At 55.8% G+C, this 22,944-nt stretch overlaps 1 protein-coding gene across 2 annotated transcripts in view; it reads left to right on the top strand.

Annotated features, from left to right (window-relative positions):
• The window catches only part of AJAP1 (adherens junctions associated protein 1), a 124,340-nt gene that overhangs the window by 25,139 nt on the left and 76,257 nt on the right, over positions 1 to 22,944 (top strand). The window lies entirely within an intron of this gene.

Below are 22,944 nucleotides of genomic sequence, written 5' to 3'. Positions count from 1 at the left end.
GAGCACCTAGACGCTGAGCTGGGGTTGGGAGCAGACCAGGGGAGAGGCAGAGGGTTGCTGGGTCCCCTGCTCATCGGACATCCACGTTTTGGGGTGACGTGGCCTGCAAACGTGACTTCTCTACCAGTGTCCGCACCCAGGGGCCAGTGATAAACAATGGTAACACGAGGAATTCAGCCTCTAGATTATTACGGTATTGGATTTGCTGTGAGTAGGAAACCCAGATGCAATGGTATTGGTTCCAGGAGTTAAAAAAAAAAAAATTGTGGATGCAAGGCTATCAGTTGGACGTGGGTAGAAGGCTGGCCATCCCCCAGCCTGGGTGGAGGGAGTGCGGTGACGAAGAGCTCTTGGGCCCACAAAGAAGCAGGCTCACACGTGTGTTCTTGTCTCCTCCTGGCTTCTGTGGACTGAAGATGCCGGGTCCTTCTGCAGAGCACGCCAGCCAAGTGCTGAGCTTGACCCCACCCAGGGAGTGAGGAGCTTGCGGAAGCCCAAGGGGCAGGTCGAAACGTGATGGTGGAGATCCCGACCCACATCCACTGCTCTCCTTCTGTGCCCTCGCAGTGATCACCTGGCCAGGCCAGTGCCACAGAGTGCTAGGGAGAGAACATTCTGGAAGATAGAATGAATCTCTGGTGTACCCTGCTGCGTCGTGTTTCCCTTGGCTCATCTGTTCTCACTCCTGCAAGTGTCTGTTCTGATGTTCCTCCCCGGACATCTTATCTCAAAGGGCCTCCCTGAGACTGGGGCAGGTGCTCCAGGAGCGTGGCGGCTCCCTATGGGTCCTGCTGCCTGGCTCAGACCTGGCACGTCCCCAGTGTGAGTCTAGACAGTGGCCCGTGGACGGATGGGTGGGTGATGGAAGCACTGAATGTGTGGACGTGTTGGAGGAGTTTGTCATTCAGGAGGAGGGGTGGTCTGGGAGAGTCAGGAGGATTCCAAGGCCAGGAGAACAGAGCTTATAGGTCAGGATGGGTGTCCGGCAGTGCTTGTGGACCTCAATTATGGAGGTCCAGTGGTGAGACAAGTCACCTGTGGTGACAGTGAGTTCCCCACTGGAGGAGGCATGTAACCCAGGTTGAATGACAGGTGGCACGGGTGCTGCAGAGGGGGCACCCTAGGAGACTGTCAGGGTGGGCTTTAATGATGCACCTTCCAGCTCTGACCGCACACACCCTGCTTCCGCTAATAGAGAGGCTGCCCTGGCTCTGCAGCCGCCCTGCCGAGCGTGCTGCTAAGATTAATTGCTTTTATTTGTAGTAAATGAGCTGTTCAGATAGAGGAGGGCCTCGCCGGGAACTGGCCAGCGGCCTCTCCTTCCTCTTCCCACTGGGGATCTCACCCTCTCTTGGCCTGCTCTGCTACGCCAAGTGTAAGACAGAGGGGATGAAGGAGGGAAGGGAGGGTTTAAAAAACAAAATCAACAACTAACATCGGAAACCACGGTGTGCCGTGCAGGGGGGGTGTGAAGCCGTGGCTTGCAGGAGAAACTCTTTGAAAGTCAGCCAACTGACGTTCACAGCAGGTGGAAGAGTCGTTTCCTAAAAATGCTCCAAATGGAAATGCCTTGAAGTTCAAAAAAAAAAAAAAAAGTGTAGTGTGAGTGTGTGTTCAGGTCATTAAGAGCCCATAGTTCAATATATCCCATCAATGACGAGATGGAGCACTCCTCTCTTCTGGCCACGGTGCTCCTACAGCTAACTATCAGCTCACTTTGGAATGCCAAGTCATTATTTTCAGAGAAATGTAAATGTACAAGTACATTTACATATAAAGTAAATATAATATAGAAACACATATAGGCATCACACGGAGTGAGCATGTGCTGTTCACATGGGAGGTGTGTCCTGTTGTTCACATGGGAAGTGTGTCCTGTCCCTCTTGGTGGCCTGGGGAGCGAGGACCAGCCTGGCTGGCCGGCAGGTGGCGGGTGCAGCCGCCCTTCCTGGAGGCAGGGAGACATCCCCCCCCCACACACAGTAGGGATGTCCTGCCAGCCAATGTGACAGGCGTCCCTTTGTCCAGCACTAGAGGTTGCATAAAACTACTTCCCGATGAATCTCCCCTGTTGCGTGGGGATTCTTGCGGGTTCCGTGTATCCATGACTCACATAGAAAGGTGTCTGGCACAGAAGGTGCGTGTCACAGGCATCAGTAAATCTGGCCCTGGTTCATGCCTTGTGGAGCCGGCCTGTTTCTGAAGATGTTTGTATTAGTGAGTGACTGCTGTATAACCAGTCATCACAAACTCACACCTCCTGTGGGTCCGGGGGCAGGGTGGGGCGGAGGCCTGGGCCTAATGTAGTGGCCTTCTGCTGCACAAAGCTGCAGTCAGGATGTCAGGTGGGTCTGGGGTCTCATATGTGGCTGGACTGGGGCGGGGGTCCCTGCCGAGCGTGGGGTGGCTGCAGCACACAGTTCCTTCAAGGCTGTCAGCCGAGGGTTCCCTTTCTTGTTGGCTGTGAGCTGCCAGCCCTGTGGCCTTCCCCCAGTGGTGGCTCACAACAGGGCAGCTTCCTCCCCCAAAATCAGTGAGCCAGAGAGCCCCCCACCCCCAGCACGATGGGATGCTGTGATCTTATGTAAGGTTATCCTGGAAGGGACGTCACTGCCTTTGCTGTTTCCTGTTGGTTGGAAGTGGGTCAGGTCCCTCCCACACCCAGGAGTGGATTATAGAATGTGTGAACACCAGGAGGCGGGCACCCTGGGGATGGCTCTCTGCTACCCGGTGTCTGCCCAGCATGTGGCAAGTGGCACTGTCTGGGGTTCTCCAAATAACTGCTAACAGTTGTAGACTCCACAGGACCCAGTGCACCCAGGTGCACCTGCCCTGAAACATCTCATTGCATCCTCAGACAGTCCAGTGACCCTGCCATTATCCCTGTTCGACGGCTGAGAAAACCAGCTCACAGGCAGGCTTGGGAACTCAGCCAAGGCCACCCAGCGAGTATTGGGAACACGGGATCAGGTGTACATGCCCTGATCTGTGTTAGCCCTCGAGACCAAGGGTGAGCTGCTGACGAAGACCCAGGCCCTGGAGGCAGTGCTGGGCTGGGCACCTGAGCTCCCCGGAGTGGTAGATGTAGCCCTGTTTCATACACTCTCCCTGCTCCGTGTGCCATGTCCTGTTTCCTGACACAGCCTCCTCTTGAGAGCTCTTATCACCCTCTGATCGGCTGTACCTTCTGCCTGGTTTATGTCTTATCCGTCTCCTCTTTCTAGAATGTCAACTTGTACCCCGTGTCTCAAGATCCCAGAACAGGGACCCTCAAGTACACCATGAATGAATGAATGAATGAATGAATGGGAGTCTTTGGTAAGGGGCCTCGGATCCTAAGTGGCCATGGCTGATCAGTGTCCTGAGGCCACCGTAGCAAAACAGCACAGACTGGGGGGCTTCAAACAGGGAGACTTTGTTCCCTCCTGGTCCTGGAGGCCAGAGGCCAAAGATAAAGGTGTCCATGGGGCTGCACTCCTTCTAAAGGCTCCAGGGAGGAATCCATACTCCCCTCGTCTAGTCTCTGGCGACCACTGGCAGTCCTCCGGGCATCTTGGCTTGTGGCTGCATCTCTGTAGTGTCTGGCTCGGTCTTCCCAAGGCCTGCTTCCATCTGTGTTCATCTCTCCTTCTTGGAAAGACACAGGGGTATGAGGGCTGTCCAGAGAAGCAGGGCCAGGAGGACGTGTGTATATGTGTAAGTAGACATAGATTTACTATGAGGAATTAAATCAGGTGATCACGGAGGCTGAGAAGTCCCCAGATTTGCAGTCTGCAAGCCAGAGAGCCGGGAGGGCCCCCTGCGTTAGCTCCATCCTGAAAGCCAGAGGGCTCGTGACCCGAAGAAGAGCTGGTGCTCCAGTTCAAATTGGAGGCAAGAGATGACTGTTGTCCCAGCTCAGTGCAGTCAGGGAGAACCTTCTGGGTTTTTTGTGTTTTGGTTGTTGTTGTTCTGTTCAGCTCTCCAACGGGTTAGGCAAGGCCCACTCTAATCAGAGAGGACACTCTGCTTGACTCAGTCTACTGATTCCAATATTAGTCTCATCCAGACACAGCCCATAGACACACCCAGAATGACCTTTGAGTGTCTGGCGCCCCAATCCAGCAGACATGAAATTAGTCCTCACACCGGGTCTTAGATTCATGGTCAACTGTGATCCAGCAGGACCTGTTCTTAACTGACTCCATCTTAAAATACCCTATTTCCAGATAAGGTCACTTATCTCCATCCTCCCATTGTGGGTCTGCTGGGCCTGGCCTTCCTCCATCCCCGGACACCTGCATTGGTGGATGCTTGCAAACGAATAGACCAGCATGGGATTGCAAGGAGCACCATCCTGCTGGCCCGGTCTCTAGCCACCATTCAGGTCGCTGCTGTCCATTTTGCTCCCTTGCAGAGTCACCGTGGGTCTGCTGCTACTGCCGGGCAGAGATGACTGTCTGGAGACAAGAATCACAGTTGTCCTTTCAGGCACACTCAAGTTGTTATATATTAGACATACAAAATTTGTTTCCATCCCAGGAAGAATGGTGAAGCTCCACATAGCATTTCCACGTAGGAGCTTTGATTCCAGCACCGGCGTCTTCCTAGAGGTGTTTTTATATGGACTTTTGGCTGAAGGGGAGTAGAAATAGAACATTTCTCTGCAGGATTACAGTTTAGTGTCTTATAACCTATACGATACGGGAGCTAAATAATAGATCTTTGACATTAGAATGCGGGAGGATTTAGAAATATTGCAAAGATAAACTTCTGAGCAAGTTCTGTTTGAAATGGAGTGTTTTCCAGCACCCATTATTGGCTTAAAATCCTGAGGGAAGAGTTAAATAAATCAAAGAGACAGGTGCAGGTTTCAGATTAAACAGCCAAACTCATACAAAATCCCTTTGTCTAGACTGGACAAACATCAAGTGTTATTTCAGAGAGTTTGATGAAATGCCCCACTGTTAACCCACAGCCCGCTAAATGCCCGCAGTGTTTGGTGAAGCCCTTCGGAAGCCCGTGTTTTCGGCAGCACGGACAGTGTGCAAAACCGCCACAGACTGCAGCAGAGAGGGGTGTCAACTGGACCACCCTGTCAGCGTCCCCGTCTGCTAGCCACAGGCCAAGGAGAGGAGGCCAAGCGCCTGCCAGAGCGGGGCCAGGACGCCCGCCACACCCTGCCCAGGGCCGGCCTCTGGGAGGAGTCGCAGGCGGGTGGGCAGGCGGGCGCTTGCGAGCGGCCTGCGTCCAGAGGCTGGGAGTCTGGCTGGAGCTGGCCAAGCTTCTGTCTGTTCGGGGTGTTTTTGCTCACCTGGCCAGACAAGCCCAGCTCGAGCAGAGAGGACAGGCCCAGGCTGGGTGGCTCCTGGGGTAGAAGAGTCCCCCTCCCCTCCTCCTGACAATGCCCTTTGCTCCAGAGAAGCAAGGCCTTTTAGAAATATGGTGTGTCGCAAATTTGCACCTCTGTCCATCTTCCACAGGGAAGAGGCAGCCGAGTGCGGGAAGGTGGCATGCTTGGGGTCTTGGGGACAGCCTGGGGAGCGCGAGTCAGTTCCGCGGGCTTCTTCACATCCTCTGCCTCGGTCTCCCCATCTGCAAAGGCCAGCGGGTTCCAGGCGCTACTCTGCGTGCTGGACATGGGCTGTGGGCCTTCCTCAGCACCCTGTGATGGTCCCCATTTCGCAGATGACAAAACTGAGACAAAGGAGGGTCAGGAAGTTCATGAGGTCACACGGCCGGGAGGGGCCAGGATGCAGCCAGGGAGTCTGGCGCCGAGTGCCTTGACAATGCCATAGTCGACTGGCACTGCAATGCCAGGAATGGGCAACACATCCCCATCTGCCAACTTGGCGATGCTGAGCATGCCAGCAGCATTTGCCTTAGATGCTGCGGTACACGGTGGGCTGTACTGGGCATGGGGCTCTCCACAGCTGGTGAGCCATTGTCACCACTGTGGGCGTCCTGGCTACAGTCTCCTTGCTCAGGGACACTCGGGGGTGCCTCGCCCCCTGTGGCTGCCTCCTTCCACCTGAGCCTCCACCTAGACCCCCTTTTCTCCCCTCTCCAGCCTGAGGCCTATCAACCCACCCAGGCCAGCCTGGTTCCAGGCCCCTCACCTCCCTCCAGGCTCACTCTTGAACCTGGCTCCACAGCACCCTATAGAGTCTGCCTGGATTTGTGCAGTCTGAAACCCAGGACTGCCCCACCGGAGTGATTCCTGCATGCCCACCCCCATGGCATCCAGAGCCATGCTGAGCCCTTTGTGGGGTTTTAGACTTGTGATGAGGATGGCAATAAGCCCCTGTGTGGGTCCAGGGCCCCAGCTCTCCCTCTGCTCCTCGCTGTGGCCCCAACTGCATTATCTGCCAAAGTCCGGACATCCTTCACCCTCTTGGGCCTCTTTCCTGTTATCTGTAGAATGGGGTTCATTAGCATCTTGTCCTTCAGGGCTGTGGGAGGATTGGATCGACCAAGGCCATGGATAGCCTGCCTGTAACACACACTCTGTGAAGGTCAGCTGAGATGCCCACTTGGCCTGCAGCACTCGGAGTCAGCGCCCTGGAAGGCTTGTGGAATGCAGATTCCTGGGCCCAAGCGTCTGATGCAGCAGGACCAGAGTGAGGCCCAAGAACTGCAATTCTTACCAGGGCCCAGGTAGCGGTGCTGATGCCGCTGGCCTGGGGACCCCCTCTGAGGGCCTCTGAGCCTGTCCCTCCTGCTTTGGTGGATCTTCTGTGACCTTGATGTGTGCGAAAAGCAAGTGTGACTTCACAAACTTGGGACAGCAGGGAGACATAGGACATGTGCTTTCCATGTGTTTTAGGGGATATTGCTTCCCATGCTGAGCGCCTGCCACCCTGGCTCCCCCTGGGCACTCTGGCATGAAGTACTTGGAAGACCTCCCTGGGGCACCTGGCTAGCATGAAGCTGCACCTGCTTTCTCCCTGATTCCACAACCATCTGGGGTCACGGCCTGTGTCCCAGCTCCAGAAGGGTTGCAGGGGTCACGGGCAGAAAAAAGGGCTGTCACTGCCCTCAGAAAGCCCCAGGGATGGAACTAGGTGGATAAGGCATGAGAAGGGTCAGGAGAACTTGATACACAGGGTCAGGGGCGGGAGGCAGGGGGTTGGGCAGGAAGCAGAGGGTTGGAGGCAGGAGGCAGGGTGTCGGGGGCAGGAGGCAGGGGTTTGGGGGGGTGGGAAGAAGGGGTCAGGGGCAGGAAAAGAGGAACTGAGTAGAGGGAGGTCAATTGGGCAGAAGGTCCCCAGGAGCTCCACAAAGGGCCAAGAGGGGCCGGGCCTTGGGGCTGCCAGGGTGGGCATGGCGGGCTCAGTCCAGTGATTTAATTTCCTGCGGTCTGCAGAGCTTGAGGCTCCGAGGTTGTTGCCACCCTACGCCTGTGCAGGGCCAGGAACTCACCCCCAGCTGTGCAGGGGCAGCTGTGAAGGAGCTGATAATTTTCCTCCACAGAAACCGTCCTCCGTTCATTTGCTCTTGGCTCAGCACATCTTGCAGGTTTAAGAGTTCACAGGGAAGGCAGGAAGGAATAGGCCGCGAGGCTCCCCTCGAGCCTTGGGCAAGGGACTACATGGCCATCTTTATGAGGGCCTGCCTTCCTGGCCACCAGCTTAATGAGCTGCAGAGGGAGAGTTCAGGGAGCAAGGTCCAGGGCAGCTCCAGGCCTGCCTGCCTGTTGGGAGGACCGGTGGGGATGGAGGGGGGCAAGCAGCTTGGGAGAGGAGGGGAGGAACTGGGAAGGGATGGAGGGGGTGAGCAGCCTGGAGGGGGAGGAGAAAGGAGGGGATGGAGCTACTCAGGCAAGTTGTCAGCACATCCTCATTCCAGGGAGCTCTTTCCCTCCTGCCTCTTAGGCATCCAAGCCCATTGCCTTTCCTGGGTGCAATACTGGGACAAGAAGCTTTCTGCAAGCACGTCTGGCTCACCATTTGCTTCTAAACAGAGCTGCATGTTAAGTGTCAGAGGCTGACACGTGTCTCTCCCATTTCCCAGGTGGGAAGGCTGAGGCAGGGGGCCTGCAGCTTGTCTGGGGGCAGTGACCAAATGGTGAGCAGGGCTGAGATGGAGCAGAACAGAGGGTCCAGTGAGCTCTTCTCCCCGACCTCCAGGCAGCCGGCCGTCGAAGGCCTCGGAGAATGGAGTCTGACCCGGTTCCTGGCAGTTGTCCTCTGCCTTTGTCATCATAAGTCATCATAGCAGGAGGAGGAAAGACAAAACGAGACAAAACCAACCTCCTGCAGCTGGGGCCTCCCCTCCTAGCAGGACTTTTCTGGAGGACGTGCTGATGGCCCAGCACCCTGTCCATCCCACGGCCATCCCGTGTCTATGCGACAGTGTTCCCTGGGCAGCCGACGCATGTTAGTGAGATTGTGTCCAGAACCAGGAGCTGTGAAATGCTCCAAGCCCATAAATCATGAAAAACAAGGACATAACCTTGGTTCTTTCTGCACCATCAATACATTACCTAATTCAATCATAAAATGGAAGAGCAGTTCCATTTGTATAATTCCGTATGAAAAATCAGCAGATCTTTGCATTTTAAATGCTGCCTGCACAGCCTCTCCATGGGACGAGCGGGCCTCCCTTTGATGGAACAGGTGTCAAGCAGAAAGGATATAAACAAGCTCCTGTGTCACTACCTTCCGTGAGGATGCTTATTTAGGGGATCTTTTAATGCCTCGCTGCGATGGTTTATTTGCAAATGGTCTGCAAGCTGCTAACAATTTGTATATCACAATTTGTGGGAGCCTGGCGGCAGCCACCATCCTAACTAATAACGTTGACAGATCACCAAACGCAGCGTCTCTGTCTTCAAACTGCTGCTGGCAGGAGCTCCTTCCTGGGACCAGAGATCTAGATCTAGACCCCACTCAGGGCCGCCACCCGCTGCCAGGCAGGGGACACACAGGCTCATTGGTGCCACCTTAGCGTGCACTGTGGGTGCCTCCCCTCTGCCTCCCCTGCCGCACATCCAACCGAGGGGGCAGGTGTTGTTGGCGGCCAGTGATAAGCCATCTGGTCAACCTGAGGCCACAGGCTCAAGGTCTGTTTGCTTGGTTACTGCAGCCTCTGCCAGGTTGGGGATGGCAGGAAGTGTCTGACAGACAGAGGGACCCAGGCAGCACACCAAATTTGGCAGGACTCATTCCTTTAGGGATTGCCTTCTGTTTTCCCTGGGTAAACCCAAACAGTGCCCTGGATGGCAGGGCCTTCTCCTTCTTCCCTGGGGTCTTCTCCCACAAAGCAGATGCAGGCACGAGGCAGCTAATGCTGAACTAGTTGCTGAACTGGTAGAGTGATCGACCCTCACTGTCTTCATAGCCAGTAGGGCTGTCTCCACTCTGCGGCCCTGAATCCAGTGATCACTGTGGTGTGCATTTCCTGGGGTTATGGCAATGAAGTGCCATGGATGGGGAGCTCAGAACAAAAGGAACAGAGTCTGTCCCAGCCCTGAAGGCCAGAAGTCCAAAATCAAGGTGTATGCAGGGCGATGCTTCCTTCTAAAGACTCAGGGGGACGATCTTGCCTTGTCTTCCAGATCCTGGTGGCTCTGGGTGGCTCCAGTGCATCTTGGCTTGTGGTCACATCACTCCCTTCTCTGCTTCCACCTTCACATGTCCTCCCTGTGCCTTCTCCTGTAAGGATACCTCTCACTGGATTTAAGGCACTCATGGGTAGTTCCAGGAGAGTCTCAACTCAAGACCTTGAACATAATCATATCTGCGAAGATGCTTTTTCTGAATAAGGGCACATTATCAGGCTGGGGGTTAGGATGTGGATGTCTCTTTCTGGGGGCTGCCATTTCACCCACTATAGCAGTGTCATCCCTTGGAGTGCCTGCTGTGTGCAGGGACTTGTGTCCCTCACCCTCCTCTTCCTGAAAACCTCCCCTATCACTTGTGATTGACAGATGAGGACATAGAAGCGTGGTGGTCTGTGTGCCATAGGCCCAGACGCGTCTACCGTGTGGTATAGCAGGGAGCAAGCAGATGAGCCCTTTGGGCGTCAGGGTCCAGATTCCTACCCTTGACCTCCCTGTCTCCCTTTCTGCAGCCAGAACCTCAAGAGGGGCTGGCTCCAAGTTTTTTTTCTTCCCCAAGAGTGCAGGTAAGTCCCTTAATCTATCTGTGCCTCTAGAACAGCCCCATCCGAGAGCATGCCCACACAGTTACCGGGCTTCCGTCAGTGAAATGATAAACCCCAGTCCTCCGCCATCCCTCACCGATTCTGAGGAATTTTTTTCCCTTCCTACTATTCTACCAATCTCAGTGCCAGCAAATTAATAAGGAGATTGGCTGAGATGCTAATGTGGGCAGGCCATTATTCCAGAAGGTTCTTGCCTGCCCTTCCTGGCTATGGTCAGGACACCATGCTGGCCCCAGCCTTTAGGTCTGGGGTAAGATGAGCCCCTGGTCTGTTTGTCCCCTTTGTCCCTCTGGAAGTCACCAATCCCTCCAATCCCTCAGTGTAACTCATTGGCATGTATCAGCCTCCTTTTAGGATTACAGCCTCCAAGCAAAGGGTGGTCTCTGCTCTGCAGAGGGATCAGAGCAGAAGGTCAGCGCCCCCGAGCTGGACTAGTGTCCTTGCTGTCCACTCCTTACCCCTAAGCTGACCAGGACAGCTGTCTGCCAGCCGTGAGCCATGTCCCCCACAGGAGCCCTGCAGTAAGTCTCAGGACTGGGGCAGTGGGTGGTGACAGGAGCCAAGAGCCCTGTTCCTTCTCTGACCCTTGGCTTGGCATCTTCCTCCTAGGAGACTGCTGGGTGTCTGTCTGTATTCTTTCTCTTACAGAGTCTATTCAACAATGTAGGAAGTGTTTGCTTTTTTAAACCATCATCAGAGTAAGAATATAGAATTGAGGGCTTGAAAACCTCATGAAGTCCACCACGGACACTCACCATATAGCAGAATCCTGGGGGATGTTTTTGAGGGAAACCATGGATCATTTTTGCAATATCTCGTAACTATCTGTTGTCTCAGCTGAAATTCAGAGTAGGTTTCCCTTAAGCCCAGCACAGAAAAATATAGAGATACTGGCACACCTTCTGTCGGCTTCAACACACTGATTCAGCCCTAATCCACTGGGCCCAGCGTGAGGGCAGATCCTGGGCAGCAGCAGCCTGGTGGACTGCCTCTGGGTGGGAGCTGGAACCCCTGGAGTTTGCATACTAGATCTTCTCCCTCTGGTCCTAGTTTTCTCTTTGATTGGAAATAAAAGACCTAAATAACATCATTTTATTTTATTTTATTTTATTTTATTTTATTTTATTTTATTTATTTTATTTATTTTATTTTATTTTATTTTATTTTATTTTATTTTATTTATTTTATTTTCTCATGAGAGACACAGAGAGTGAGAGGCAGAGACATAGGCAGAGGGAGAAGCAGGCTCCATGCAGGGAGCCTGATGCGGGACTCGATTCGGGGTCTCCAGGTATCAGGCCCTGGGCTGAAGGCAGGTGCTAAACCGCTGAGCCACCCGGGCTGCCCCAACATCTTTTCTTCATTGATTGTGGAGGGGGCAAGGGTTAAATGTTGCTAAGCCAGGCAAAGAACATACAAAGAATAGGGACAATTTCTGTCCTTTGTAATTATGGCTTCTTTAAGAAAAGAGAACATTCACATGTGGAATAGACCACTCAGCCACACTGTTAAGTGCTGAACTGAATTATATGTGAACATTGCTGTCATTGAAAGAAGGAAGAGCACCCAGGACCTGAGTAGTTGGTGCAGATGGCAAATGTAGTGCGACATCCCATGAGAGGGGAGACACACTGGCACCGTTCCTTTATCTGTCCGTCCATTTAATCCATATGTCCATCAGTCTTTTCGTCTGTCCATTTCTCCTTCTAGTCAGCCAGCTATCCATCCATCCATCCATCCATCCATCCATCCATCCACCCACCCACCGACCCACTTATCTATCCAACCATCCATACATCCACGCATCCATCTCTCTGTCCATCGTTTGTCCATCCATTCACCCATCCATGTGTCCATCCATCCATCTATCAGCACTTGTGGGGCATCTCTGTGTGTGGGTGTTGGGTGAGGTCCTGGGGAGGCCAACAGAATAGAGACTCAGAATGTTGGGGCCACCAGCTGAGGGAAGGATTGCAGCTCTAAGTAGCTGTTGATGAGGGGGTGCACCTAGGAGAACATTTCTCAGGGGCCCAGCCTTTTCTGGGGTGACAGGAGGGCATTCAGAAGAAAGGACATTTATGTCAAGGCCAGGGGATGCAGGAGCAGGTAGCCAGGACAGGGAGAGGAATTCGGGGCTAGGCTCTGTTGGAGCCAGAGTGTGACCTTGTGAGCCCCATGAAGGTGGCTGTGGGTTTGGAGAGGGTGGTGTGTGGCCCAGGGTATTGGCTGAGCCATGGTGAGTGTGGACATGAACTCAACTTGACCACACATGTGTGCAGGCTGGGAGGAGGCTGGCCTGGCTGAAGCCTGGCTCCCCCATGTACCTGGTCACTCTGTCCCCAAGGAGATGTTCCTCCATCACCTGGTGGGGCTGTAAGGATGTCTCGGGCTGCCCCGGGCCTTGGTCAGCATGGTACCAACTTATAGTCACCAACCAGGCCCGTGGGTGTATTTTACCCCAGGGCCCGAAGGTATCCGGCACGGGCAGGCCTGATGGCTACTAATATATATATTAGGGGATTGGCAGACTGACCCCAAAGAGGGGAGAGACAGGGAAAGGGGAGAAGAGAGAGGAGGGAGAGAGAGACAGAGGAGGACAGAGGGACAGAGGGGAACATGGGGAACAGCAGGACAGAGGGGGACACAGAGGACAGGGAGGGACATGGGGACACAGTGGGACATGGGGGACAGAGACAGAGGGGGACAAGGGGGACATGGGGATGGGGCAGTGGGGGACAGAGGGTGACGGGGACAGAGGGGGACATGGGGGGAATGGGGACATGGGAACAGAGAGGGACACAGGGAGATGGGGGACAGGGGGAGTCCTGGCCTGAAATGCATCCCGGGAGGAATTTAAATACACTGATCGACCGGCAAACACAGACTTATTTAGTGAAAACACTCAAGGTGTAGCTTCTTGCTTAAAAACAAACAAGTGATTAAGTTAAAAATAGAATTCTGAAAACAAGGGCCTGGATGATGCTCACTGCTCGGCTCCCAGGCTGTGAGTTACCCTCGCACTGGAGTCACACCCACGCGGAGACCCAGGCCCCGCGCCCCCAGGGACCAAGGACAGGGAGCAGGGCACACACCGTGTGGGGTGCTGGCCCCCCCAGAGTCTGAGAGGCTGTCCTGGCCATAGGGTGGGGACAGTGGGTCCCCCTCCTATGTTACCCTGAGCGCGGGGTGGCGAGAGCTCCGGGCCCAGCAGGCACGCTGGTGGTGGTTGGGACACTATTTCCTGTGGAGTGTTCCTAAGATCGCCTAGAGGAGCCAGGCCATCCCGAACAAGTCCTGCGAGTGAGAAGAGAGAGTGACACACCCACATCCTTTGCTCCCAAACAGGACAGGGTTACTGAGAAATCAGAACAGACCCCGGGAAGAATTCAACTGACTAGGGTGGCCAAATGGTTGTCCCTTGCCGGAGGGCTGCCCGGGCAACAACCAGACAAGCAGCTGGATACACCACCATACGCGTCTCCGAGTGGAACGGCGAGTGTGGGGGTCTGCAGAGCCACCGGGACCTGGGGGGTGGCAGAGCCAGGACTGCTCTCCATGCAGAAGGGGGAGGGGTCCTGGTGGAATCTTGCACACAGGAGAGGGGCTCCCCGGCTGAGCCTCCAGTTCTGCGACTCTGGGCTGGGCCCTGGCGTGGGCACAGCCTCCCATGGATCCCCCCTGGAAGTGGTGGCCTTGGGAGCCGGGAGGAGTTGGGGACTGGGGTCCCGGGGACCCGAGGGCTTGGTTTCAGCTCCTTTGTGGGGGGAGCTCCCAGGTGAGATGCTGGGCCTCTGACATCGGCTCCCCAGCCCACAAAACACGACTGGGCTCTGACATCCAGAGCAGAGGGAATGTCCACACTGTTGAGTGCTCGGCACACGTGAGGCTGGCTGTGGACACACGGAGCGGTGGGGAAGTGGGCTGGTGGGAAGCACACGAGCCCAGAGGACAGAAGCCCCTGGAGGGGACAGGTCAGGGAAGAGGGTGGTTCTTTCTTCCCTTCCAAGGACAGGAGGCGTTCCCACCCTGTCTGGCTCTGTGTCCTCCCTGATTTCATGGCTGCCCCAGTTGTAGCACAGAACCTCACCAGCTCTGGGCACGTGTAGTACCCCGTGCACCCCGTGTACCCCTGGCAAATCGATGGATGTATTTCCTGCTCTGTGACAGAGACCAGTAAGATTCAGTCCCTTCCCTGGACAAGATCGGGTCAAGGGTGGGGCCTCACCACTGCCCGTTCCAGAAAACTTCCTCTGGGGCGCTGCCCCCAGCTGGATCCCACAGGAGGGCATGACATCAGCCCGCTGGGCCCTGCCTTGTCCCCTAGCCAGGGCTGCTCACTCTGCTACCATCAGTAGCTGCGGTCTGGGATGCTGGGTGGGGTCTGCGGAGGTGCCCGGGGGGTCCAGATCTTTGCATTAGCTCCTGTTTTAGAGACAGAAGCAGGTGGAGTGGCAGTCAGTGGTCCTCTTGTCCTTTGTGGATCCAAATCCAGGAGCTGCCCCAGGAGCCCTGGGGAGGCCCAAGAGGGAGAGGACATCACAGATTCTGTCCTCACTCACCTTGGGGCCTGCTGGGGACAGATGCTGTCCCAGTGGAGAGGGACAGGGCCCCTTCCCATTTATCGGGCCCCGACAGGCGTCTGGGTCCTCCCTTGGCTTTGTTTCCTTTAATCCAGTCTGCGTAGTATTCTAGTCCATTCATGGATGGGCCCATGGAGAGCCTCCACAGCTGCCCCTGCCTCCTGGTCTACACGGAGAAATGGCACTTGTGGGACGCTCCCAGCCGTTTCTGGTAGAAGGGCCATCTCCATTCTGCATGACCCTGTTCCTATTAAGGGGGCACACCCGGGCTGCAGCGTGTCCAGTGTTCTCAAAGCCCCGGTCCCTCCCCCAGCCTTCTCAATCCAGGCGAGGGCCTTGCAGACCAGCCCCCTTGGTCCAGGGCTGGGCAGCAGGCCTTGGCTCCTGCAAGGCCGTGGATGGGGTGCTCTGTGCTGCTGGTCGGTCGGGGGACCAGTGCTGGGGGTGGATGGAGGATGTGCCCCCTTGACCCTCTGCTGCCCACCTGCTCTGGGAGTGCCAGACACACAGATCTCGGGGAAATTCCTAGACCTGCGTGCTGGGCTAGCCAAGGGGGTGTCCAGAGAGAAAGGTGGGCTGTGGGGTTTCAGGCTCCAGCTCCAATGGGAGCCCAGGAAATGCTGGGGTTAGCTGGTCCTCTGCAGACACCCCCACAGACGTGAGCACTGGCTGGGGGGTCAGAGCAGTCAGCTAGCTCACTCTGGGCACCGGGATCGGGTGTGGGAGGAGGAATCCAGGCACGAGGAGGAGATGACCAGGTGCTCACAGCAGGGAGAGAGCCATGGGCAAGTGCTTTGAGACTGGGTGTGAAGACTGTCTGGGGGGACAACCACAGGAGGGGCCCCTGGGGCCCCCAGATGCCCCATCTACAGGTGAGGAGATGGAGGCTCCTCCTTGCCCTTAGGTCCCGCCTGCACCTTCGTGTCTGGGAAGAGGGCTGTCGGGGGGGCCTTGGCGTGTCTCTCTACTGCCCGTGCCATGGCCCTCTGCCCTCCTCCACATGCCTCTCTCAGCTTTTCCCTCCCTCTGGCCCCAAACCCATATTTGGGGCGATGGGCAGGATCCACCAGAGAGAAATGGTGTCGGTGTGATTCATGAGGTGGGTGATGGCACGTGGAAGGGGGTTCCTGGTCAGGAGAGGAGCAGCTGAACCCCCCTCCTCCACCCACCGGGTCTAGTCACGGGGACTGCGAGGCTTCACGGTTGCTCAGCTCCCTTGGGATCATTTTCCAGACACATCCCTTCATGTTGATGACACAGAATGTGGAGCAGTGGCGAGCCTGGGCTCTGGGGCCTGAGAGCCTGGGTCTGGAGCCCTGGCTCCCGTTTTCCTGCGTGTTCTCCGAAGTTCGCCTCTCTCTGTGTTCAGATGGGGAGGCTGAGGCACAGGAGGCAGGGTGTCATTCCATCATTGCTTGCTGTGGGGACCGATGCAGCTCGTGACCATGGGAGTGGTCCCTGTTCCTGTGCCAGCAGTGACCTCTGTGACTTCTGAGGGGCCACCCAGTGTCCCCAGAGATGGGTGTTGGTACTTCCTGCTGCCTGCCCTCTTCTGAGGCTCTCCTGACCACTGTTGGCCTCCCGAAGTGGCCCCCGCAAATCAAGCCTGGGTTCCTTCAGCTCTAACGTGTCCTCCCTCATAAACTTACACTTGAGACCCATCACTGCCTCTGAGCTGCCCTCCAGGATTGCCCACACAGAGCTGAATCCACCCCAGAACGTTGACTGATCTGCCTCTGGGTCGTTTGTTACCCAAAGCGCCTGTTTTCCCCAAGTGAACTGCATGCTCCTGACTTGCATTCATTCATTCATGCATGCATTCACTCATTCTCTCCCTCCATAAATGATTGCTGAGGGCACATTTGTGAGCCTGAGCTGCACATGGGGTTAGAGAGGGTGAGGACATCACTCCCTTGCTCCTAGATCCCCAGAGACCGTCGTTGTCGTTGCTTAATCAATGGTTGTAGAATAATTGGATGAAAATTAAAATTATGAAGCACAGTTAACGGTTGTATTAAAGTGTAATTAATATTAAATAATAATCAAACTTAATAAGCTCCCACCTCAGGCTGCAATTTAGTTTTCTGTGTCCTGTCTCCCCACCACAGGCCTGAGGCCAGGTTCCTCTCTTATTTTATGGGGAGAAAGCTTCTGAGGGAACCTTGATGCTGCAGGATGCAGAGACCCACCTAATGGGGTGTCACAGGCAGATACTAGTCGGGATGGACTCTGGGCATCAGAGGAAACCCCATAGGAGGTGGAGGGCAGTCAGAGAAGAGTAGGGGGTTTCCTGGAGGTGGTGAGGGGGGTGTTGGGGGCTGGAGGGTGTCCAGGGAGGGGCAGGGCGCTTCCTGGGGGAGGTGTGCCAATGTCTAGACACACTTGGGGGGAGAAGGGAGCTGTTAGCATCTTGTGGGTGGAGGCAGTGCGCAGGACAGCCCCCAAGGCAGACAGATCCCACCCAGAGGTGCGAGTGCAGAGGCTGAGAATCCCTGCATGGGAGGGAGGGATGGATGGGACTTGCTGAACGTGTGCTTTCAGGACGAGGAGGGAAAGGTGGGATCTGCTGGCTTTAGATTTCGGGCTATGCTGCCATCTGAGCGCGCTGATGGGGGCTCCGTTGTGCGGTGAGCAGAGGTTCTCAGAGGCCATGTAGGGTTCTGCAGGGCTGGCCCGGAGGGCGGTTAGCCTGGGGCAGCCAGACGACTGCAGACCTAGGAGGTGGGACCGTGTTTGCGAGTGACCCCCGCATGCCCGGGCGGGGATGGCGAGCGGACGGCAGCCCCGACCACCCCCAGGGGGAACTGAGGCAGAAGCAGCAGGGGAGGGAAGGTGCCCGCATGGGCCGGCTCCCACCACCCAACAGAAGTTAGTTTGTCCCGGTCCTGGAAGCTGGAAGTCTGAGGTCGAGGTGTTGGCAGGGCTGGTTCCCTCTGAGCCTCTCTCTGTGGTGTGTAGACGGCTGTTTTCTCTTCGTGTCTTCATGGAGTGGCCCCTCCAGGCATGTCTGTGTCTGGATCACCTCTTTTTATAGGAACGGCAGTCCCGTTGGATTACAATCCACCCTAATGACTTCATTTTAACTTAATCACCTTTTTATTTTTATTTTTTTAATTTTTATTTATTTATGATAGTCACACAGAGAGAAAGAGAGAGAGGCAGAGACATAGGCAGAGGGAGAAGCAAGCTCTATGCACCGGGAGCCCGACGTGGGATTCGATCCCGGGTCTCCAGGATCGCGCCCTGGGCCAAAGGCTGGCGCCAAACCGCTGCGCCACCCAGGGATCCCTTAATCACCTTTTTAAAGACCCGATCTCTAAGTACTGACCCGTTCTGACGTCCCGGGGTTAGGACTTCAACATATAAATTTTGGAGGGACAGACCTCAGCCCACAACAGGGCCTCGGGGACCTGAGAGACCCCGAGAGAAGACAGCCCGTGGTGAGAGGCAGTGGGCAGGTGTTGTCGGCACTGCCAGGGGTCAGGCCCACTGAGTTTGAAACTCAGCGGTCATAGGTCACCCTGACAGTGTGCATAGAGCGGGGTGTGGTGGCAAGCCGAGGGCTCCAGACTCCCCGGGGAGTGTGGAAGCAGGCCCTTTCCAGAAGATCTTACCCAGAGTCCCACTGTGACAGACGACAGGACATCTCTGGGCTCCAGCGTTGGGGTGTATTCTTCACACCAGGGCAGTGTTCCCTGAGGGCCCAGCTCGTGCATAGCAGGTCCACAGGTGGCAGTTTCACTTCGTCCTCCCCACTCCCATAAAAATCAGTGTGGGTTGTCCTCAGGGAGGGGCACGGAGCTCTCACCTTGGCACCCAGGGACCAGCGTTGGGTCTTGTGTTCCTGGTGAATGATGTTCAATGACAACTGAGGATCATTGATTTCTGTGCCGGGGAGCAGCCCCCAAGATGGTGGAGGGTGGTGTGGGTGACAGGGAGACCAAGCAGACTTAGGTCCTAGCTCTGCCCCTCATATCCCCATATCCCTCCACTTATCCCTGTCAGTGTCCCCGTCTGTACAGCGGGAATGACCATTCCTGCCCCGCCTGTGACGGAAACTCTCTTTGGAGTGCGGAGCTCAGATGCATGCATGTGAGAAGATACAGACTCAGGCCTGCTTGTTATTGATGCCACAAGAGAGAACTGTGGTTCCAAGGAACTTGTCAGTAGCCTGCGGCCATCCATGCTGGGGCACGAGGTGGAGAACTTTCCGGAGAATCATTTGAAACCCTCTCATGAGAGGATGATGCCATGTGTCTGCAACTGAGCCCCTCTTGGAAGTAACTGGCAGGTGGTCAGGGACTTCGCACAGCACCAGCCAGAGCTTGAAGCCACGTGCTTTGGGATGGGGATAGGGACAGAGGCCTGGTTGGCCCTTGGTCCATCAGAGCCCCGCACTGGGGACTTGGCCTTCCCAGAAAACAGAGACATTCTTCCCCTTTCAAGTCACAGCTGCCCAGAAGCCCTGGGCCTTCCTGGGAAAGCTCTCATGCCCCCAGCAAGACATTCCAGCAAGAACTCCTGTGACACCTGTTCCTTGGGACAGTGTCAGGATGGGATGACCTCGTCAGGAAGAACTGGAAGCTCTGACCCAGCTGGCTTGGCTCCACTGGGTTCTTTTGGGAAGAATTTCCCCAAATGACAGTGTTTTGTCCCCACGCCAGCGGTGGCTGTCACATTAGCTTTGTGCCAAGCCGTGTTTGCAGCCAAGCTCCGGACACTCCAGCGGGAGACTCAGGCAACACGGCGTTTGCCTGGTGGAGGTGGCCAGGACAGTGGGGTTTCTCAGCTCCGCTGCAGGAGAGGGAACCAGAAAGGGGTGGATGGGAATGTGTGTGCATGTGTGTGTATGTTTCTGTGTGTGCCTTGTGTGTGAGTGTGCATGTGTCTGCATGTGCAAGTGTATGTGTGTGGTGTGTCTGTCTCTGGGTGTAGGTGTGTGTGCCTGGCTTAACCTTGTGCAAGCATGTGTGTGAATGTTAGCACATGTCTGTGTGTGTGCAAATGTGTGTGTGTCTCTGGGTGTGTGTGTGCATGCCTGGCTTATCTGTGAACAAGAACGTGTGTATGTGCATGTGTCTGCATGTATAAGTGTATGTGTTATGTGTGTCTCTGAGCGTATGTGTGCATGCCTGGCTTATTCTTGTGCAAGCATGGGTATGAATGTGTGCACATGTCTGTGTGTGTACGTGCATGTGTTATGTGTATCTCTGGGTGAATGTGTGTGTCCCTGGCTTATCTGTGTACAAGCTTGTGTGTGAATGTGTGCACGTGTTTGTGTGTGCACAAGTGTGTGTGCGCATGTGTGTCAGGGTGTGTGTGCGTGTGCCTGGCTTATCCACGAACAACTTTGTGTGTGAACGTATGCATGTGTTTGCATGTACAAGTGCATGTGTGTGTGTCTCTCTCTCTGGACGTATGTGTGCATTCCTGGCTTATCCATGTACAAGCATGTGTGTGAATGTGTGCATGTCTGTGTGTCTGGTGTGTCTGTGCGTCTGTGTGTGTGTGTTGGGGTATATGCCACCACAAGGATGTAGGAGTGCTGCTCAGGGATCGGATTAGTCCTGTGTCCCCCACAGGACACAGCAAGACTGGGAAGCAGAAGCCCCCCGGATGTGGTCTTTGGTTCACACGCAGGCTCTTCTGAGACACTGCCCCGCACTTGCTCAGTGTTGCTCTCTAGAGCTCGTGAGTGCCTGTCACCGTTTGTGTTCAGAGCCTGGGGACCCTTTGATGGTGGCTGCAGCAGAGATGTCTGAGTCAGGCAGAGCTCCTTCCAGCTCCCTGTGACTGTGAAACCGTCTGGAAGCTTGTCCTCGCCTCACTCTGCACCCAGGCCTGGGGCAAGATGGGGCAGGCAGCCGCAGAGGGTGCCCAGGGTGCCGTGCACCAGGGGTGGCCCTAGGCAAGCCCACTTACATCTCATTGATGACAGGGAGAGGGGCTGCGTCTCTAGGGCCGTGGGTGGGTAAGTGGGAGCTGCCCGGGTGGGCTGTCCTGGGGCTGTGGCCGATGCTCGGGGTGGGCACTTCCCTGGGGCAGCATTCCCATGGCCTCGCCTACAGCCCCTTTGTGGGGGCTTGTGTTAGACCCACTTGTGTTAGGTGCCTCCCATCTGCAGGTTGGGCACAGGCAGGGCATCGGGGTGGGGCGAGCAGGGCTTCTCTCCTTGTTGCAGCCTCTCCTGACGGGGACATGGGGACTTTCTGTGGCTGGAGATGAGATGGAGCCGTGACCTACATTGGGGGATTTGCATGGATGATTCATGCACTTCTGGCAAGTCCAGCTCATCTCCAAGTTACCACTGCATTTTTTCCCTAATCGTGGATCAAAGGTGGGACGTCAGGTGGGCCACAGAGGAGCCCTGACTGCCCCCTCCCCACCACAGGCCCTGCACCCTGCAACAGCCACTGAATGAGTCCCTTGATCGCCTGCCAGGGCCCGTTTCCCTCAGTCTCATTTATGCCTGGGTGCAAAGGGCCGAGGATGGTGAAGTATGTGTGGTGGGCTGTGGACCTCGGGGCTCCCGCAGGTGCACTGAGTCTGCTTGGACGGTGGAAGGTATGAAATCTGCACATCACAGATGCAGAAGGACCTCCAAGGTCATCTGCCCGCCCCCAGCCCCAGGTCCCAGCCTCAGCCAGTCCCAGGCCCTCTGCTAAGAGCTTTGCTGAGCTCTGGTCATCATCCTATCCCCCTGAACAAGATGAGCACGTGACCACCTTGGGAGACGGTATCTGGACAGGTCCCTGCCCCTGTGGTTGGTAAGCTGGCTGTGAAGTTGGGCTTTCGGCCCCCGTGGCCCTGGCCACAGGGCTTCCCTCAGGCGGCTCGCTCTCCTGTCCCCACCAAGCCCTCCACACCGCCACCGCCACCGCCACCGTCCTCCCCGCTCCGCCAATCTGGGAAACCCGTGGAGCCCATGATGGGTCTGCTTTTATTGTTCTGAGAAGCAGCGACTCTGTCCCTGTCTTCCACCATCCTTGGGTGGCTTCGACACACGTTGAATGCAGTGATTCTTGTACACGCCAATGTCATGATGGCAACAGAACCAAAAGGTAGAAGGCCTTCGGGGGGTGCTTTGGAAGCCGGGCATTCGTCCCTGTGAGTCCCCGTGTCAGGGCTGAGATCACGGGCAGTGAGTGTGTATCCCCAGGAGCCGCGCGTGAGCAACTGGGATGCGTACTTCGCAGTGTAAGAGGGATGACGGTTCAACACCTGGAGCCTTGGAGGAGCGCGTGCTGCCAGCACCCCTCCCGCGGCTCTGTGCCTGCCTCCTCCATGCTTTCCGTTGTGTCGAGAGACTTCTTTCCAGAGAACACACAGCTGCTATTTTTGTGCTTCTCTTTCTTGTGAAAGATGAGAGTAACAGCCCTTCCCCCAGGGTTCCCGGAGCCAGCCGTGCAGGGCTCTGAGCCCCGTGCCCGGTGTGGAGCCGCTGCTCAGCCCGCGTGGGCTATGGTTCAGTGCGCGGTGCCATCCTCTCTCCCTGAGCTCCTCTCTCTTTAGTCTAGATTTCTGTAAGTGTGTGTTTGTGCACTGGGTCTTTTTGCAGGATTGCATGAGAACTTGCCCATGAGCCAGTTCCTGAAGGAGATGTGACATGGGGGAAGGGACCGCTGTGTGCCTGTGCTCTGCCCAGAGCCCTGTTCTGAGGGGTCACCCAGTACCAGGCATGCCCCAGCATCCCTGCTTCCCTACCACCCTATCCTCTGTCTCGTTAAAGTTGTACTGAACTGGGTCCAGGTGGGGATGGACTGTGCCCTGGGCTCTTAGTCCTGGATGCCCAGGGGAGCTTCTGAAGACAGGACAGAAGCTGGACTTCTCCCCCAAAGAGGCTGGTTAGTGGGGCCACAGTGGGGCCTGGGTCTCAGCCTTTTGTAACAACCCTCTCCCCAACCAAGTGATTCTCACATGAGGCCCAGGCTGAGAACATGTGCTGGGCTTTGCAGAACTGCCTTTGGCTTTCCAGGGTCCTTCTGAGCTTCCTCATTCTGCACTGACTTCAGTGTGGGGATTCATGTTACCAGGCAGCGGGATTCTGGTCCAGCTCCTCTTACTCTGTGGCTTTGCCAAGTGTGTTCTTTTGCCCAGAGGGATATGACGTGTCTCCTGGGATGGGCCAGCTTGGGCTGGGGGCCTGTCTAGATCTTTGTCCCCACCTGCAGAGGAAGCATGGGAGGTATGGCGCAGGGTACCTGGAGAGACTGCCCAG

Source organism: Canis lupus, chromosome 3 (assembly GCF_048164855.1).
Source record: "Canis lupus baileyi chromosome 3, mCanLup2.hap1, whole genome shotgun sequence".
NCBI classification, from domain to species: domain Eukaryota; kingdom Metazoa; phylum Chordata; class Mammalia; order Carnivora; family Canidae; genus Canis; species Canis lupus.
This window is presented reverse-complemented; position numbering and strand designations above follow the sequence as displayed.